A 20,734-nucleotide genomic window follows, 5' to 3' on the forward strand; every position below is an offset into this window, starting at 1 on the left:
ACCTTGATGGTCTCTGCAGCAAAATATATGACGTGCCATATATATATATATATAAACAAATATGAGAGATTGTCTTCATTATAAATTTCTCATTTTTGCCTTCCAAAAATATTATTTGGAGTTATGTGATATTTTTAAACTCCTTTTAGCTAACAGAAGGTGCTACTGTAGCAAAGGGATTTGGGCTACAGGAAAAAAAAGATTAGCTCAGGAGAGTGATTAATCAGTGAATTAGGCCACAGTCTTATCCTGATGCTTGTAAGCCTCCAAACTCGGAGGCTTCAGGTCATCCAGTGCAGAGCGGCTCCTCCTGCTTTGCATTTTCTATAGATGAGCCTTTTTGCCTGTCTAGCCAGGGCACCTTGGAGGAGGAGGGAAGGAGGCTGGAGAAGCCTTGGAATACTTCATATGCTGGGCTCTTCAGTCTCCTCCTATCCCCAGCCACTGGAACACCCCCTTTACCCCCTCTTCAAGGTTGAGTTCCCGAGCTCAGCAAGGCAGCCGGCATAGTTCTTTCCATGCCGGCTGCAAGGGGGAGCGGGGTTGGAGTACAGATTCCTGGATCCAAGGTCCAAGTGCTGTCTCCAGCTTCAGATCCAAGCATTTGAAATATCCTGTGCCCCCACCCCCTGCTGTTTAGGGCCATAGGATTGCTCCTCCCATGCAGTGCAAAACAAAACTCGGAATTTAAAAGTGGATTTTAACTTGAGGAGGGAGTGGGAAAGTCCACATACATCAGTATAGTTGATCTGGATCCAACCCACGAAGTGGGAGTTCTGTGAGAGACTCTCCTGAAAGCTTTTACTCTCCGTAAAAGTGGACATCAGGATGCTGATTTGAGGCTGGGCTGTGGTGCTGAGGAAGGGGAGGCGTGAATCCTTTCCCCTACATTCAACTTCACAACTTAAATCATCCACCCTGTGAAGCTGCTATTACAATGGAGGATGCGGGGAAAGAAAAGTACAACAGGGATACTTCTCCCTCCATAGTTATTAGCAGCAGGGGAGAAGTGGGAGATTTTAAGTCAGGGAAATGGTGTGTGTGTAGGGGGGATGGTTCACCTCCTTTCCTCATGTCACACCCTTATCAAACCCTCTGGCCTGCTCCCCCGGTGCCAGTGGTTACTTTCAGTAAAAGTAAAATATGTTAGGAGATCTGATTACATCTATCTTCCATATCCTGTTGACCTTGAACCTTAGATGACTCTAGCCCATTTCAAAAAGTGAACTTAAAATATTACAGAACATCCATATTGGGACTTAACCCTACATGCTAGATTCCCTAGATACATTGATATGCACAGTTAATGTTAAGCTTGGCATTCATATTTGCCTCCTCTTTTTCTGCTAATCAAACCCTCAGTAGATGGGGCGCATATGGGATGTGTATGTTAATGAGAGAGAGCAGGGTGGGGATGAATTATAGGAGGCTCAACAAATCAGAACGAAAGCTAACAGGGTTTAGAGAAAGGCGTGTCAAACCTCTTTCAGCCCATGGGCCAAATTCAAGTCTGGAGAAGCTCTCAGAGGCTGCATTCCTAGGGTGGGTGGGGCCAAATGCAAAAGGGTGGCGCCAAAAATACCAGCATATTTTAGCTCAAAGCTCTTATTGTCCACAACTAAGCCTTAGGAGAGGCATTTCAATGGGCAGGGTGGGGAAAACCATACAAAAGCCAGGAAACTACCAAATGATCAAATTTGGGCTGCAGGCCTGTTGAGCCCCACCACCTCCCTGGCACGACAGCCCAGGAACCTGATGAGAACTTGGAAGAGGAGGCGGATCCTCGGTCCTAGTGGTTGTGAGAATCAGGAGAAGCCTTTCTGAGACCACCACTGGAAGCAGGGTCCTATTCGAGGAGGCTGTGGCACTGGAGGAGCCTAAGCACCTGGACTGGTCCAGTTCCCCTGCTTCAGGTCCACTAGGCTCACCCTCAGGAGCCCATGAACAAAGGTGGCAACAGGTCCAGATGGAAGCCCAGAGCTGGCGACTCAATTCTTGTCTGGCTGCACGTCAGCTGTCTTTGGGCTTTACTCATGTGGAGGAAGCATGCTTTGTATTGTTGTTGTTTATTCGGTCAGTCGCTTCCGACTCTTCGTAACTTCATGGACCAGCCCACGCCAGAGCTTCCTGTCGGCCGTCGCCACCCCCAGCTCCCCCAAGGTCGAGTCCGTCACCTCCAGAACCTCCAGAATATCATCCATTGCTTTGTATTGGGGCCCTACTAACAACCCAGGAAGGGGTGGGACATCAGCATTCGCTATGCAGCTGCCGAGTTGGCGCCTAGCCCTTGCTGAAGCAACATATAACTCACTGTGCTTTCTGCTGGACAGCTCCCCTGCTAGACTGATCTCCCTGGTCCTTGAACCACAGAACTATTCCTTGTACTGTTGGGAGCCGACTCATGGCAGGAATGGCAGGCACAGGACATGTTCAGCAGCCCTGGGCAGAGCCAAATGAAAGTGCCAAGGAAAGTTTGAGATGGGGTGCTGTGGCAGCTCCATTTTACATGCATTGTGATGGCCATGCCTAGATGTGCTAGTGCAAACAGCAAAATTCCATGTTCTCAGAACCAATGCATCACAAATTCCCAGCTCTGTACCCCAAATAATTTATGGATTAATAGAAAATTGAATTTATTAGAAGCAGTTGAGAAGGAATCCCATTGCACCATTTTAAGTTTCTGCATTTCCCCCCAATCATTGTCTCCTGTGTGCTTTCCTCCCTATGTACACAGAAACAATGTTAAGAACTCCCTCTGACTTTGAAGTTAACAAACCTTTAATGATTTAGACACTTAGGTACACAATGATTAAAAAGTAAGGTAATTTAAGTGATTGCACAATGTGTTTTGTCTATTAAAAAAATCCATGGTAAAAGATACCCGAGATGAGAATTACCACCATAAATTACTCTTCTGAGCATCATTAGCCTTTCTGTTGATTCCAAAGAGAGCTGGAAACTGACTTGCATTTTCACATTACTAAAAGGCCTGTGATTTGGATGGTAGGCAACAGTGTGTTTGATGGGATCAGGAGCTAGCAATCTGATCCATGTAATGAAGTGAGACCTGAATAAAATGCAGTATATTATTCACTGTGGAGACTTGCTCTTCCAAGCAAGACGGTCTGCCATTGGTATAAAGGATTCTTTATGGAAGGCTCTTATCAACACACACATCTACACTTCAGCAGGAAAGCAAAATTGGATAATGCACTTCTGCTTTGAAATGTCCTTACTCAAAAAAAGGTTATTTATTCAAAGGCCGCATCTCAACTTTATAAATTATCCATTTGAGTTTATTTTTTATTGTTTTTTAAAAGCTAGTTGTCATATTTCTATTTTTGCCTTTATTTTCAACTTGACAGTATCATATGTCATGTGAAAAAATTTATGGGAAATGCAAGGCAAAGAGTATAAACAAAAATAGCAGAAACTGGGGGCGGGGGGGGGCAGGGAGGAATTAACTCTGCAGATCAATGGCCTAGCTAACTTTTTCGGCACAATGTTAGATGCTCTAACATTCTCCCAGTGAATAGCGACAGAAGGAAGGGCAGGAAGTGAATAGAAGTGAGAGAAAAGTCTCTAAACTAGGTGTTGATAATTGCATATTGTAAAAGATCCAGGGCACAAAAAGACATGCAGGCTGTGTCTGTGCAGGCAGGAATTTTCTTTCAAAGCGTATATTTTTGTTGCATAATTTAAAAACTAAGGACTGGGTTGCAAATAGTAATAAATACATAGTTTGATAACTAAAATAAATAAGAAGGCTTTAATCAAGATAAATGGTAAAAATGGAATCAACAAATAAAGGCCTACAGATGCTTTGCCTGCAAAAGATCCTGGGTTCAGTCCCAGGTATTTCCAGGTAGGGCTAAGAAACTAGGAATGGACAAATCTGTCAATATCAGTTTCTCCCCATTTCTCATTTTTCCAATCTTAAGTTTGGTTCATCCTCAAAGTTCAGAATTTTAAAAAGAAATGAAAAAAAGAGCTTTGCATGAAAAATTACACACATTTTTGTGTGCATTTTCCCTAATACACGTGCTTTGCCGAGTATACTCCTTTTTTTTTTTGCAAGCAGATTTCCTAATATAATGCATTTGTAAATTTTGTTTTCAGCAATATACACATTTTTCTTCACAAGTTTCCCTAATATTCACAAGTATTGATTGGAGAAATGTATTGAAAATGTATTTGGAGAAGCGCAATTTTTGATGGATATAACTGAGTTTTGGTTCGTGTGTTGAAAATGCAAAATTACATGTGTGGTGAGAGCCAAATAAATCTCTCCCCATCCCCAGGACTCCTGTCTGAAACCTTGAGTCTTTGCCAGTCAGTGCAAACAATACTGAGCTAGATGGACCAATAGTCTGGTTCAGCATAAGGCAGCTTCGAGAGCAATCCTTTGTCCCCTAGACAGCGCTTGGGGCACATGGGATGTTTCGGTTTGCTGGCTCCAAGCTCAGAGACAGGGCTTCAAACTGGGAACCAGGAAACCACACTCCCCTCCCCTCCCTCATAGCCAGTGTGGAGAGAACTGTGCTGGCCACCTCTCGCACTAGGAAAACGTAGCATGGAGATGGGGAAAAGGGGGTGTTCCTGGGGGTGGGGAGGAGACTAAGGTAGCAGCCATATGGGAAATCCTGTGGCCGCCCTAGCCTCCTTCCCCCCTTCCCTCAAAGCTTCCACTAGATGGACAAAAGCGACCATCTAGCTAAAATGCAGGACGGGGAGCGGGAGGTGGGAGACCCCTCCCTCTCTGCATTGGATACTTGTAAGCCTCCATGTTCAGAGGCTTTCAAGTACTCCAGGACGCGTCCCATAGGATTGTGCCCTTCTTATGTTAAAGAACGCAGGAAAGTTAGAACCTGGACTAAAAAGCAGGAGAGAGGGGAGAAGCAGATACAAATGGGAAAGCCATCCAAAACGTCTCCCTCCCCCCCAACACACACACGCACACTACAGAAAATCTGTACTAGGAGTAAATAACCATTTGGAGGCTATGTGTGCATTTGGCAATTTGAGAAGCTGTTCTGGACACCACCACAAAATGGCTGCCGTGGGAGGCATGGGAAAAGACAAATACCCTGTCCCCTAAACTGAGTCCAAGCGGTCTGAGTCCCAACATGCTACACAACACTTTTGAACCCACAGTTTTCTCAGCACCAACAGAAACCTATTTTGCAGTGATCCAAGCTTCCAGTAAGAAAATGTTTTAATTTTTTTAAGGGGGAGGGCTTTTTGGCAGGGTCCAAAAAAGATGTCTGCATTGGCACCTCCTGCTCTATACAGTTGCCATGCGCCTCTTTTTCCTAGTCAAATGCATGATAATTTTCTAGAATAACTGTCATTTGTATTAGCTTGCACTATCTTTTTATATTCCTGGAATGAAGCCCCTGAATTTATTGGATGAGATACGGTTGTTGTAAAATTATAAATCATGGTAAAAGCAGATGCTTTAGAAAATGTGCTTTTCATCAATAAGAGAAATCCTTGTCATTTGAAAATGAAATATGATAAATCTCACTGTCCATATTTTAATTCAGTGCATTGAAGTAAGTCGACAGTGTTCTTCATTCTCAAAGGAAAGAAGCTGCTCCAAATATTGAGGAGGTGCTGCAAATCATTTTTGTAGCAATCCAAGATAGTTCTTACCACTACCTGCAGATGGACTGTAGGAGCCACATAGGGATGTACGAATTTAGTTAAATCCGTTCCTTCTGTGCTTCTCAGATTGTGGGGCGTCTTTCATTCTGTCACCTGCTCATTGACGGAATAGGACTTTTTGCACAAGAATTTTGTTCATTTGCTAATGTGCATTTGCACAAATCCCCCTCCCCCACCCACCCCAAGTAAAAAACCCAGTCTGCAAGTCTTGGGAAAAGCCAGTGTGGTGCAGAATCAGCAGTTCAGATTCACAGAAATCCAATCTCATTTGAATCTGTTGCGGATTTCTCTGACATTCCTAGTGCCACATAAACTCTTCCCATATCCTAAATGTTCCCATTAAACAATGCTGTGTTGTTTAATGCATTTAGAAGTGAGCCCACTTCTCTTGTACTATTGCTTCATCTTTTTACCATTTGTCAAGAGTTTTACCATTCATCACACTTTGTGAAATCCTAGTTCTAAGCAACTACCGCAAAGAGCCATTTCTCTCAAGTGGTTCAACAATAAGCAAGATGCTATGATATGGCACATTATTCCAGGACTGAAGCTGAAATCAGGGAACAAGGACTCCCCTGTTGCAAATGAACAGCATGAACATAATAAAAAAAATTGGGCAAGGACAGCCAGGCTAGGGCAGCCTTCCCCATTCTGGTGCCCTCCAGATGTGCTGGACAACAATCCCTGGGATGATGGAGTTGTAATCCAACACATCTGGAGGGGGGCATGTTGAGGAAGGCTGGGCTAAAGAATAACAAAGAAATGTAACATTTTTAGCCCCAGATGGTTCAGCAATATTATAGACAGATAGCCTAGCTACAGTTATCCATGCTCTGGTAACCCCTCATCTGGATTACTCCAATGTGTTATATGTTTTGCTTTTGAAAAGATCCAGGCACTTCAGCTTGTCTAAAATAAGGCAGTGAGATTGTTAATGGGGACTGGCCAACATGGCCTTATTAGGCCAGTGCTTTTCCATCTGCACTGTCTGCTGGTCCATTTCCAAGCCTGATTCAATGTGCTAGTGTTAACATTCAAGGCTCTAAATGGTTTAGGGCATAAATACTTGCCCGGACCCTAAGAACCTCTTCAGCAGTCCTTCTCTGGGAGCCCCCACCAGATGAAGTGAGGTGGGTGGCTAATAAGAAGATGGACTTTTCTGCAGTGGCATCATAACTGTGGAATGAGCTCTGCAGAGAGGCCCACCTGGCACCTATGTAGTGCTCTTTTCAGCACTAGGGAAAGACCTTCTTAATTTCCCAGGCATTTCAGTCTTTCAGTTTCTGCTTTAAATCTGTTACTGGTTTGTTGGTTTGTTTATTTCCTGTCTTTTTCCCTCTTGCAAGGAACACAAGGCAGCAAACATGGTCTTCTTCCTCTCCATTTTGTCTTCACAACAACCCTATAAGGTAGGTTAGGCTGAGAATCAGTTACTGGCCCAAAGTCACCCAGTGAGCTCCATGGCTGAGTGGGGACTAGAACTCAGATCTCCCAAGTTTTAGTCCAGCACTCCAACCACTATACCACACTGGTTCTATTTTAAATCTTCACTTCTGCTAGGTTTTATTTTGGTTTTGGTTTTTATTTTATACTGTAGTTTTAAACTTTTAAGCATTTTTATTATATTTTATCATGTTGCATTGTATGGTTTAAATTGTTGTGAACCACTCAGAGAGCTTCAACTATAGAGTGGTATAGAAATGTAATTAATTAATTATCTAAATAGATACTTAAACAAACTAAAACACTTTTTTTTCTTCCTTATGGAATTATATTCTGAAAAAAATCTACTAAAAGTACAAGCAACAAAAAGGGAGAATAAACCTTATAATACAACACATAACAATACAACAAGATCACTAATTAAGAGGAAAAGGAAACTCACTAATTAAAGTTCTCAGACTCAATATACCTTGAATTAGGGTTTTTAAAAGCCTAAGGAAAAGCTCATTAACTGTTGAGAGAATTTGGATGTGCAATAGCAAAATCCTATCCATGTTTACTCATGAATAACTTTCATTATGTTCAATAGGACTTTCTTCCAGGTAAATGTCCCCAATCCCCCCCCCCCCGGTTTAGTGTATTCTGTGGGGGGAACACCTGCACAGCTCAACTCCCATGTAGCAGGAATGCATGAAACAACTTGTCTGAAGAGGTCCAGTGCAGGAGGGAACCCTGGTGCATCCCTGGACCCTTTCAAACAGCCACAGTCTACTTAATTCTATTCACATTGTAACTGCAAATGTAATTGTATAGTGGGAAAAGAATAGTTATCTTCCCAACAATGCATTGAGTTCTAGGCATGATATAAGAAGTCTAAATACTGGACAGGCTCCAGGCTCCAGAAGAGCTCCATTCACAGAAAGTGCCTCTGCCTGATATTCAGGAATCGCCCTCACTGCACCACAGTTCACCCAATCCAGCAGGGTCCCCTGACTCTCTGTGTATCATTTCCAGAAGGCTTAAGGGGCTGCAATGCAGAAGAGGGGGTGGGAAAGTCTGCTTCTGCCAGTCCAGTTCTATGCACCTAAATCTGGATCCAACCCACTATTAAAACATGTTTCTAAGGCTATAATTTAAGCATTCATACCACTGTCCCATTTAATTTAGTGGGATTTACTTCTCCGTAACCATGTTTTAAACAGGGCTTTAAATAATTCTTCTAAGGTGATGCACACCAACATGCTACAGAATTATGGGCAGTGGTGTGGGGGGGGACTTACTCCAATAAAATGTCTTAAATAATAAAATCTGCCATGTTTTAGAACTTATAAACCAAGCTACAATTATTGTACTTCTTTTCAGAGTTTTTCCTAAGGGATCAACTTTGTTACAGTAACAATCCCAGATCCTTAATACCTAGTTCTCTGGCTTCTCCCATTAGATTTTTCTACGGAGTCAGCAAATTCTTCCTTGCATTCCGTTGCTGATGCTGTTAGTTTGTATAAACACAAAAATAACTCAAAAATATTCTATGCTTTTATCAAAATTAGCCTTCACTGTACAAAACAAAATGTAGGCACAATTCTCATTTGGATAAGATCCATTTCTGGGAAGGGATATTTAGACAAAGTGAAATAGGCTATGATGGATCTTGATAGATTGTAAATCTTAGTGACCTAGAAATAAATACATGAGAAATTAAGTCTTCCCCCCACCTTTTTTTTAAGAACTACAGAAAACATTTCCTGATGGAAACTACTCTAAAACAGAGACCTCATTACAGCACACAAACCTAGAAAACAGCTGTTGGGCTAGGGTTAATACTTTATTTGGTGCCACACACTAGATCCAGAATCTCATATTAATAGCAGTGTTTGAGAGAGCTGCAATTACCCTACAGCAGCATCTTTATAAAACTGTTTGCCCCCAGGAATTGGCAGAGACAGTAGCCTTGTGCAGCTATTCTCCTCATGTGTAAGCTCTACACATGAGGAGGGGAAATGGGGATCAGCAATCTAGGTCTTGTCCACCCACTGTTCTATGTCCTCAACTCAGGAAGGGAGACAGTCTGCAGAGAACAACCTCCTCTACTTATGGAGGCTTGGGACCTCGATATTTGAGGGAGTGCCTCCCCCTATATATGCCTGCCTGAGGATTGAGATCTGTTGGAGGAGCCCTCCTCTGTGTCCCACCAGTGTGAGACATACATTATGATGGGACATAGGAGAGGGCCTTCTCTGCTGTGGCACCCCGGTTGTGGAATGCCCTCCCCTTGGAGGCCCGATTGGCATAGACACTGGTTCCATTTTGGCATCATTAAAACATGGATTTTTACCAAAGCCTTTGAGGGAGAATTGGATGCCCTGAGTTTGTACACTGTTTTAACTGTTTTATTGTTTTAGATTTTAAATTGGCATTATCTAGCTTAATGATTTAATATGTTTTTAGCTATTTACATTATTGGTTTACACTGTTTAAATTGATTTTAACTGTATTCCACCCTGAGATCCTAATGATATAAGGTGGGATACAAATCTTTTAAATAAATAAATAATAAATACAATAAATAAATAAATGGAGGCGCTCTCCAAAATGTTAGAACCCTGTAAAATAAGGATTCTAAAACCTTGACGAGAACCTCCATGAATCAAAGAGGCTCAACTCTGCAGATGAGAACTGCAAAGGTGGGGTGGGGCTCACATGTTCTTCACCACTCCCCCTCCTCATATGTAAAGCTTACATGATAGGAGAATGGCTGAATAGTGACACAGAACAGATGCAGGTCTGTGAATCCTGGAGTTAATTTTTACTACTGTGGAATTATCTATGGGCCAAACTAGATGTGATACTAAAGGTGTCACTTGCAGTTGTATTTGCTGGATTAAAACAAAACAAAACACCAGATGGTATGTGGACAGGCCTGTATCACCCTAAAAGTTGGGGGGTGCCCAAAAAGTAGGGGGCAGTTTATCTCATTTGCAGGCCTTTTAAATACCTAATTCTAAACTGTTCTTTAATTATTTGTTTGTAAAAAAAATTAGGGGGCAGATAAAATTTATGAGGGGCAATCACCCCCTAGCCTAGCACTAGATACAGGCATGTGTGTGTGTGTGTGTGTGTGTGATTTACAGCTGGGGGGGTAACCCTTTCTTTATTTGCCATGGTCCTGATGACGACCCCCAAAACCTGGAGGTGAGGAGCTCCCATTGGCCCCAGTGCAGCCTGGGGTGGGACCTTTTTCAGGACCATGGCAGGTGAGGAAAGGGCACTGCTGCCCCCTATAGGTCCAATCCTGATGGGAGGATCCTGCACCTGCTATCATGTAACTGCAAGTGATGCATTTTGCATCACATCCGGTTTGGCCCTCTGTTAGTGAAAATGTTGACCTTTGATCTGTGGTATTAACTTAAATTATATATATGGCATTCATCAAGCAGGACCTATCATCCCCATTAGCTGCCCCAGAGTTCTGTCCACAGAGTTCCCATGGCTGGCTCCCTGAAATCAGCATCAGGAGCTGCATACAGGGTTATTTGTGTTGCATTAAGTCTGCATGGACATGCAGGTAAATCATACAGGATCAAATTTTCTTTATTTAGGTTTCTTTGAAGATTCAAATCTTCAAAGATTCGAAAATTTGAAGATTTGAAGCAAATCTTCGAATTTTTGAATCTTCGAAGTCATGCCTGAATTAGAAAAAAAAATCGCGGAGAAGCCACGATTCTTCGAAGATAACACTTTAATTAAAAAAAAAAAAAAAAGCCGAAGGGGGTAAAACTTAGTCTCATTTGAAGGGGTAGAACAACCCCCTGCTCAATGCAGGAAGCCTGATTCCCAGGTGGTCGCCCATACAACTACTGACCAGGGCCAATTTAGGGATGTACGAAACTCCCCTTACCTGGCTCCGCTGGGTTCCGCTGAGGGGGGAGGTGCTCTGTCCCTCCCCCCGGAATCCTGGCTGGCCAGCTCCACTCCGCGGGGATTCCACAGAGCCTCCAGCCGGCTCTGCCAGAAGCTGGACATCCGGCTGCTGGCTAGCAGGGACGCAAATGGCGGCGGCTGTAGCCGCCGCCGTTTGTGTCCCTGTAGTCAGCCATGATAGGCTACGTAAATACTTACGTAGCCTATCACGTCTGGCTTTAAAACAAAACAAAACGTGCATACACAAATGGCGGCGGCTATGGCCGCCGCCTTTTGCATTCCTTATTTTTGGCCGTCTTAGTCTACATAAATATTTACGTAGACTAAGATGGCGAAAATAAAGGGGAACGCAAATAGCATCCACTACGCTATTTGCGTTCCCCTTATTTTTGCCATCTTAGTCTATGTAAATATTTACGTAGACTAAGATGGCCAAAAATAAGGAACGCAAATGGCGGCAGCTGTACGTGTTTTGTTTTTTTTAAGCCAGACATGATAGGCTACATAAGTCTTTACGTAGCCTATCACGTCTTGTAAAAAAAAAAAAAACCCCGACAAGACTGCAATTGGCGGCGGCGGCAGCCGGTCGGAAGACCAGCTGCCGCAGCCGCTGCCGCCAGATCCACCGCCGCCTGGAAGATCCGCCCCAGGTAAATCTCGTCCCGGGGGGGATCCGCGGGGGGCGGGGGGGTGGCAGGCCATTCCGCCACAGATTTCGGGGGGCCAAATGCACTGGCATTCGGCCTCACCGAGATCCGTGGCGGAATTCTCTGCCATCCCTAACCCTGCTTAGCTTCCTAGATCAGACCAGCATGTGCACATCCAGCCCTTTGCTTGTTGCTGAGGAAATATTGAGTGCTGAGGAAGCTATGCGATCAGTAGCTGGAAGACGACATGGGGCCATCAAGAGTTGTGATTGGACAGGAGGGAAGTACAAACACCACTGTATATGGACAGGCAGGGGAGGGGACTATGACCAGATATGGTAGTGAAGGCGGAAAATCAGATCACATTAAGGGGAAATACCAGGATATCAGGGTATTGAAAGTGGGAGCATGGACGTGGGAAATTCCGGTTCCAATTCGAGGCGGGTACTGGGTAGTGTGAAAGATGGGCAGTGAAACCTCATTGGAAGCGAAAAAACCTGTAAGTGTAGATCAGCCCCTAGCCTGCAATCCTGCATGCACTTACCTGGGAGTTTGTCTCAGTGAATGTAATTGGACTTTCTTGGGCAATACATAGGATTGTCTCCCTGACCACCCCACCCAAGCTGGCTTACTGCTGCCCTTCCAAGCCCCACCCTCCAGCATCCCAGATAGAAGTGACAGGAGTCACTTTCTCCCCCCCCCCTTTATCTTAGTGGCTGGCTGTGCTAAAGATGAAATCATTACCCTGTAGCCGACCATCTTCATTTCCTAAGAATGCCTCTGAGCCCCACATTTGCCCCAGAGGCGTTAATGAGAAATGATGGTGGTACCAGCTGGAGGCCCTCATTTTGCTTTGAAATTATCCCAGCTGCCAGAAAGAAAATCTGTTTTTATATATATGGGGGGGGGGGCACCCAGGAAGGCACCAAGAAAGGTGGCTGAGGGTGTGCCGATGCCCATGGGCACCATGTTGCCTACCCCTGCCCTATTGTATACATTTGGTGCACAGATTCTATCCTGCACGTTGTCATGTTGCTAGCATTTTCCATGGAGCAAGCTCTAGCAACATCCTATCTCAGTCCAGGGTGACTCAGTGAACTCTGCTCCTACTTGGTACTCAATAGCTCTGCCTGTGTCCTTTTTGATAGCACAAGTTTGTGATGATGCTTGGGGCCTCCATGATGTGCTAGGTGCCTTGGGCAGCCCTGTGTCTGCATTTGCACATCTCTCATTGCATCAAAGTGCCCATGCATCACATTGGGGCTCTCTTACCCGTTACAGGAGCAGGTGATGGGAGAATTGCTCCCAAAGCCAAAGCAAGGGAGCAAAGGGCCAAACTACATGTGATGCTAAAATGTCTATGATTCTTTTTTCAGCTCCAAATTCGTGGAGAAGGGCTATCAGGATCAGGACTGTGGCCCGCGGGGACGTGGGTTTAACCCTTTCCTTCCCCGCCATGGCCCCCACAAATATTGTGCCTCTTGTCAGGAGCTTCTGGGTCTTGAACTGGAAGCCCTTGAGCTTGTGTGCAGCTGCCCCATGTGGTGAACCACTGAACTGCACATTGCAGCATCTTCGCCAGTCTGATGCCCTCCAACTACAGCTGCTCTATTGGCCATGCTGGCTGGTAATGATGGGAGTTGTAGTCCAACAATTGCAGAGGGCACAAGATTGGAGAAGGCTGGTGTATGGAGATTAGTATCCTCAGGCCTTAGGCTGACCCTGCCCACATAGTCCAGCTGTTGGAGCCTCCTGGACAGGAAGGAGAACAAGAAGGCTTTCTTTCGAGTTAACCCTTGCTTGAGCAGCAAGGTCTTCCAGGGCTCTCTCTGTTCCTTTGTTATTCTTTGTTCTTGACTTCTGCCTCGCTCCTCAGTCCTGCCTCCTGGCTTGCTCTTCAGTCTTCACTACAGGTTTTGTCCACTCCTCCTGGTTACCAGCTCCTGGTTCACCACAGAGTGCTGCCCCTGGACTAGCTCCAACACTCCTTGGGAAGAAAACTCTAATTGGCACCAAAAGAGGTGTCCCCTGGTGGCCTGTGCTCAGTACTAGGTTCTTCTGTATCTCAGTGAAATTGGTACAAATTCACCAACTCTTTACTTGAGCCAACAATGTGATGTGGCTGCAAAAAGGGCGAATGCTGTTTTGGGCTGCATTAATAGAAGTATAGCTTCCAAATCATGTGAAGTATTAGTTCCCCTCTACTCAGCACTGGTTAGGCCTCATCTGGAGTATTGTATCCAGTTCTGGGCACCACACTTTAGGAAGGATGCAAACAAACTGGAGAGGGTCCAGAGGAGGGCAACAAAGATGATCAGGGAACTGGAAACAAAGGCCAATGAGGAGAGACTGAAAGAACTGGGCATGTTTAGCCTTGAGAAAAGAAGGCTATGATAGCACTGTTCAAGTACTTGAAATGTTGCCACAGAGAGAAAGGCCAGGATCTCTTCTCGATCATGCCAGAGTGCAGGACACGGAATCATGGGCTCAAGTTACAGGAAGCCAGATTCCGGCTGAACATCAGGAGAAACTTCCTAACTGTTAGAGCAATATGACAATGGAACCAATTCCCTAGGGAGGTGGTGGGCTCTCCCACCCTGGAGGCATTCAAGACAAGTGTGGACAGCCATCTGTCAGGGATGCTTTGACTTGGATTCTTGCATTGAGCAGGGGGCTGGACTCTATGGTCTTGTAGGCCCCTTCCAACCCTACTATTCTATGATTCTATGATGGTACTTATCCTGGCAGATCAGTGAGTTATAGAAAGTTAATTTGTCTTGAAAATGAATTGAAAAAAATATTTTAACATTTGTCATAAATGATTTGACAAATATTACCAGCATGTGTCAGGCTGTGATGAATATACGCATTGGTAGAATTTCTCTGTGGAATTATTTCAGAGTGTCTCAGTGATGGAGGTCGATACTGGAAAATCAATGTTTTCCTACAGTCAACACGCAGACCGAACTGTATTTTCCAAGTACTTGGACACGAGTAACAGGAAGACATCAACCATTCCTGAACTGAAAATATGCTCTGCAGTTTATTCTCTTACCATTTCTATGTATAAGAAACATTTAATGGAAAGGGTGCAGAAATATTGCACCACCATATATCGTGGTGCAGTGTGGAGCCAGGGCTCACAGGGATGCAATGCTGGCACTTTCATATTAGCAGGGACACTGGCGTCGTCCCTCAAAATTCCCTGTTCCCTCTGAGCTTAGCTGCAGTCATCACAGTAGCTGAAGGGAAATGCATTTTCACAGTAGCTGAGGAGAAATGAATTACAACGTATCATTCCCTGGTGTAATGCAAAGCATTTTGGGGTAGGTTGGTCTTGAATGGGCAATAAAGACCCACTGGCTTCTCAAAAGACCTTCTCCTGGTGGAGATGAAAGCTACTAGAACTGGTTTGTTGATATGGATCAACACAGCCCTCTGAATTTGGACTCTCCTTGAGGTTTTGGCTATGGGTGACTCTTGTGATGTGCACCCACACTTCAGAATTTACCACTACACACTGATCGTATGTTTGATATCATTGCAGTCCTGATGGCTATGTGCTACCTCCAGTACCAGAGGCAGCAATCCTATGTACACCAGTTGCTGGGAAACATGGGTGGGAGGGTGCTGTTGCACTCATGCCCTGCTTGAGCGTTCCCAGCTGACAGCTGGTTGGCCACTGTGTGAACAGAATGCTGGACTGGATGGACCCCCGGTCTGATCCAGCAGGGCTCTTCTTATGTTCTTATGCAGGTGGAGACACTGCAGTACTTTATATTGCCAATAGGTGTGAGAAGCTTGTATTGAGGTGTGTGTGTGTGTGTGTGTGTGAAGTCCTTCTGTATCTCTTTTTATATACCAAGCCACTGAAGAAGACCTATGGTCAAAATGCGTTTGGTTATTCCTGGTATTGAATGATATGATTGTACAACTTGATTTTGCTCTCTTCTATTGCTCGATGACTTTCTGTTTTGTAGCCTGTATAGGTAAAGTAACATTCTAGTCATTCACATAGTCAAGATATGTTAAAGAATGATGAGAAGATGGATTCCTTCTTCCACTTCCTGTTGGTGTAGTGCAGTCCTATGCATGTCTTCCTCAGATGTATTATCTGTGTATTATCTGTGGAAATGTGGTTCAAATGGCTTGGAAGCCCAAAGTCACCACCGATGTGATGCCCAAGAGGCACAACTATGATTTAAAGATAAGACACACTTAATATGATGGGGGAGGAGCCCATCCGGCCCTTTGGGGGCTCACCTGACTTCTGCGGTGTTCCTGACTCAGCTTGCTTCTGCAAGCTGGGCTGCATGGTTTCTCTGAATTCCAGGAACTTTTTACATATTTCTTTTTGATCTTTGCTGTAATTTGCGCAAATAGAGAGCTGCGCAAATTATGGGCACAAATTGTGCAAATTTGTGCCGTTTGTGCAAATTACAGCTGAAATTTGTACAGATTGCGCAAATCTGCACAAATTGCAGCTGTAATTTACGTGAATTCAAAAGCACCAAAAATCCGCTAGTTGGCCCAACTCTCTGCAGGCCGAGTCGGCCAGGTAGTGGAAGATGGAACAGAGCAGAATGGTTGGGTGGGTGCCACCACTGTGCCTCCCCACATACGCCAGCACGCATTTCCTGAAGTATCTGCCTCACTTTGCCCTGTTTGCACCAGCATATTTTGGATAGGGATGTCAGAGAATTCTGCCACGGATCTCGGTGAGGCTGAATGCCAGTGCATTCAGCCCCCTGAAATCTGTGGTGGAACAGCCTGCCCCCCGCCCCCCCCGCGGATCCCCCTTGGGATGAGACTTACCTGGGGCGGATCTTCCGGGCGGCGGCGGCTCCGGCGGCGGCTCTGGTGACAGCTCCGGTGAAGGTGGTGGCGGCGGCCGGTCTTCCGACCGGCTGCCGCCGCCGCCATTTCCAGGCTTGTGGGGAAAAAAAAAAAAGACATGATAGGCTACGTAAAGATTTACATAGCCTATCATGGCTAGGTTTTTTTTTAAAAAAAGACATGATAGGCTACGTAAATCTTTATGTAGCCTATCATGGTTGGGGGTGGGTTTAGAAAAAACAAACCGCGTACGCAAATGGCGGCGGCTACAGCCGCCGCCATTTGCATTCCTTCTTTTGGGCCATCTTAATCTATGTAAATATTTACATAGACTATGACAGCGAAAATCAAGGGGAACGCAAATAGCGTAGCGGGCGCCATTTGCATCCCCTTTTGATTCCCCGTTTTAGCCTACATAAAGATTTACGTAGGCTAAAACGGCAAATCAAAAGGGGACGCAAATAGTGCCCGCTACGCTATTTACATTCCCCTTGATTTTCGCTGTCATAGTCTATGTAAATATTTACGTAGATTAAGACGGCCAAAAAGAAGGAACGCAAATGGCGGCGGCCGTAGCCGCCGCCATTTGCGTATGCGTTGTTGTTGTTGTTGTTTTACCCAGAGCCCTCAGCGGCTGGAAATCTGGCTGAGGACGGCTCTGGCCTGGCCAGCTGCTCCGCGGTCGGAGCTGCTGCGGAGCACAGCCGGCCGTTCGAGGATTCTGGGGGGGGGGGGAGGAACGGAGCACCTCCCCCCCAGGCCAGGATTCCAGGGGGAGGAACGGAACGCCTCCCCCCCACCATTAACATAATCCGCAAAAGGTAAGTCACTTTCGTACATCCCTAATTTTGGATCCAGCCCAATGTAATTGTGTTCCTATAAGCCTGGTTGCTTGATGTAGACAGGCTGCTCCCCTAAGGCACGGAATGAATGTGGTTAACATTCACATACCTGAATACACTATCAGCATACATTTTGGGGGGCATACACAAGGTTTTCAAACATACTTTTTTAAACAAAAAGACTTTGGAATCTCTCTCTCTCTCTTTTGCCTGGTAACAGTGTGTGTGTGTCCATCCCCGAAACAATTCTCTTATCCTGCCGAATTACTGTGCTTTCCCATTAATCATTTTAGAAGTGTCGCAAAAGGCATTCTGCCATAGTTTAATCTGGCTTTCTGCCATGTATTTCAGGCAGTTTGGCTTTCCATAGCTGTTTGTTTCATGGTTAAGTTTAAAACAGACAAATGATGTAGCTTGCCATCTCTTCCGAAATCTAATTCTGTTTCTGTTCACTGCTGCTATGTACACATTTCTTGTGTTTTTAGCAGCATGTTACCTGGTCTCCATCTCAGCACCTGCCATTTCAAATTACTTTGGTATCTTGAGAGCATATAGCTGCTTTCACAGGTATCTCCAGAAACTAATTGCTTGTGAAAATTCACTTAGTCCCCTCACAGGTTGACATGGCAGCAGCTGTAACGCCCACCTGGCCCTCCAACCTCTGAACATTAACCTGAGGGAAAGAAACTCTTTAAAAATTGCTTTTTAGGAGTCATTTTTTGCACAATTCATGAGCACCAAATATGCCTCTCTTGCAGCAGTCTGAAGGGTATATCCATGTATGAATCAGTTCTATCTCCTTCTTAATGCATGCCAGGCTGGGGAAAGTTGGAGGATTTACATATATGTCATGAAGGTGAAGTCACAATTTATACACACACTTGCCCTTCATAAGAGACTGGAAATGCATGAAGTCTGTACGGGGGTATTGCAGGAATCACAGCTCAAAATGTCACATGGCAAGTAGATTTCATAAGGGGCAAAGACAGGCCCAACATCAGCGGTTGGCATGGGCAGGCAGCAGCCGAGGGCTTACAGGTCAGAAGGGCCCATCTACCCAAGTCTGTCACAGCTGTCACCATGCACCTCGCCCTCCCAGCTGGCCTCTCTGGAATCACCACAGTGAGCCTGCAGGCCCCATGGAACGCTATATTAAAGGGTGTGTGTGTTTTCCTTACATTTGGAGTAGCAGTGATCTGAACCAATCAGACACTGCCTTGGGGGGGAGGGGCATGGCCAATGAGGGCGTGAAGTGGTCTTTACATCACTCCTGTGCCCTCACTGGCCAGGTTCCCTGCCCCCAAAGGCAGCATCTGCTTGGTTCAGATGGCCGCTACTCAAATGAAGCGTTTTGTTTTTTAAAAAAAAAAAAACCCAAATGTTTAAACGTGATGTATGCATATTTTTGTTGTGGTGGTTGTCTTTTAATGTTTTAATATCTTTACAATTTTAATATTGATGATTTAATTACATTTTTAACTTTTGTACAGTTATATTTATATTTCTATTCGTAGGTTTTAATTGTAGAAGTTTTAACGTTGTAAGGCCACCTTGAGTCCCACTATTGGGGAAAAGGCGGGATATAAATATAAATATAATAATAATAATAGTTGTGCAGGTGGGGCCTGTGCTTGTCTGGTTGGTTGCTAAGGTGCTTTACAAGTGTGACCAGCTGGACCAGGTGATAAGGAGCAGCAGGAGCTGCTCCTGCAGCTGCCATCACCACCAGGTAAAAAATACTGGAGTGGAGAGTGGGCAAGTGAAGGAGTGAGTGGTTTGAGTGGGTGGCTAGGCAGAGGGCTTTAGCCGATGGGCGGGCACAGATAGGCAGCCTGGGTGAGTGGGCAGGGGCTTTCAGAGGCAGGGGGTGAGTGGGCAGCTTCAGTGGACAGGTGGGCAAGTGGGTGTCATGCCCTGACTGGAGGAGTCCTCCTCAGAGGAAGAGCTAGAGCTCCCAGAAATCAAGGGCACCCCAGATCAGCCACTGTCACCAGACCAGGAGGAGTCTGGCCCCTCAGGGGAGAGGCTGCAGGTCCATCCCTGTCAGGGGGAGGGGACTGTGCCTCTGAGGCAGAGGCTGAGCAACCCTCTGGCCCCCAGGAGCATTGTCACCTCAAGCAACAGACCAGTAGGGCTTCCGTGAGAAGGTGTGCTTGCTTGCAAAGAAGGATTTCTCAGGAGAAAGTTACTCCTTGTGAGTAGGGCTCTGACCAGATTGCTCTAATGCAGCTGAATCATGGGTGGGGCTCAGCAGGCTTTAATGTTAGAAGCCTTCAGTGTCTGCCTAGCAGCAGGTGCTAAGAACAACACCTTAGCCAGCTCCTTCTGCTTTGTATCCTGATCCTGCTTTGTGATTGATCCTCCATACTACTGACCTTGGACTCCTGCTTGACTCTGTTTCTGGGATTGTGTATTGTATCTGACTGTTTATTTGTGTTTTGATCTTGGTTGCTCTTCAGATCTCTCTTTTGGATTGCTCGTTGTTGCCTGATAAAACCAATGTTTTGACCATTGCCTGCTGATTGACTTTCTTTTGGGTAGCTCCTTAGTTTGACCTGAGCTTGATTCATCCATAGCAGGACAGCGAGCAGGTGGGCAGGTTTTTCGGCAGCAGGGTGCATGGTGGGCAGCTTTTGCTTGCTGGTGGCTTGGGTGGGCATGCAGGCTGGTGGGGGGGTTTGGTGGTGGGGGCTGGTCAGCAGCACCATGTCAATGGCCCATTAGAGTCTGATGCCAGCCCTGGGCAAAGAGAACATTAGTGTTGTGCTGAAAATTCCAATTCTTCCATTTTCAGCATTGGTGTGTGTGTGGCAAAATGAAAACTCTGGTGAAAGAGGCTGGGAGAATTTTCTCCTTGGGGAGGGGTACAAGGTTTATACATTTTTTTTTAAGTGTAGGCAATTCTTGAGGGGTCTACTTTCTATTTTTTAAAAATATTTTTTTAAACACCCCCTGCACTTGCAGGAGCCCAGGACCCTTCTCCAGCCTGACAGTTCTTTCTGAACACTCAGGAGACCATGTGACCTCTCCCTCTCCAATAGGCATTCTGGAAGAACTGCCAGGCTACAGAAGAGTCCTGGGCTCCTACAAGTGCAGGGGGTGTTCAGTTTTGTTAAAAAAAAAAATAGAAAGAAGGCCCCTCAAGAATTGCCTACACTTAAAAGAAAGGTATGTGGAAACCCTGTTCCCCTCCCCAAGGAGAAAATTCTCCAAAATTCTCCCCCTCCCTGTGAAACAGGCAGAAAAACCATGGCTCTTTCTTAGGGAGAGAAAAAGTTCCTGAAAATAGGGGGCAGGATGCAACACAGCACTAGAAAAAATGAATGTAATGAGGTTTACAAGCATAGGCTGCTGCAAGTACTGGAAACTGTGGTGGGC

Source organism: Heloderma suspectum, chromosome 3, assembly GCF_057233095.1.
Source record: "Heloderma suspectum isolate Gila_16-S chromosome 3, 16-S_ref, whole genome shotgun sequence".
NCBI lineage: Eukaryota > Metazoa > Chordata > Lepidosauria > Squamata > Helodermatidae > Heloderma > Heloderma suspectum.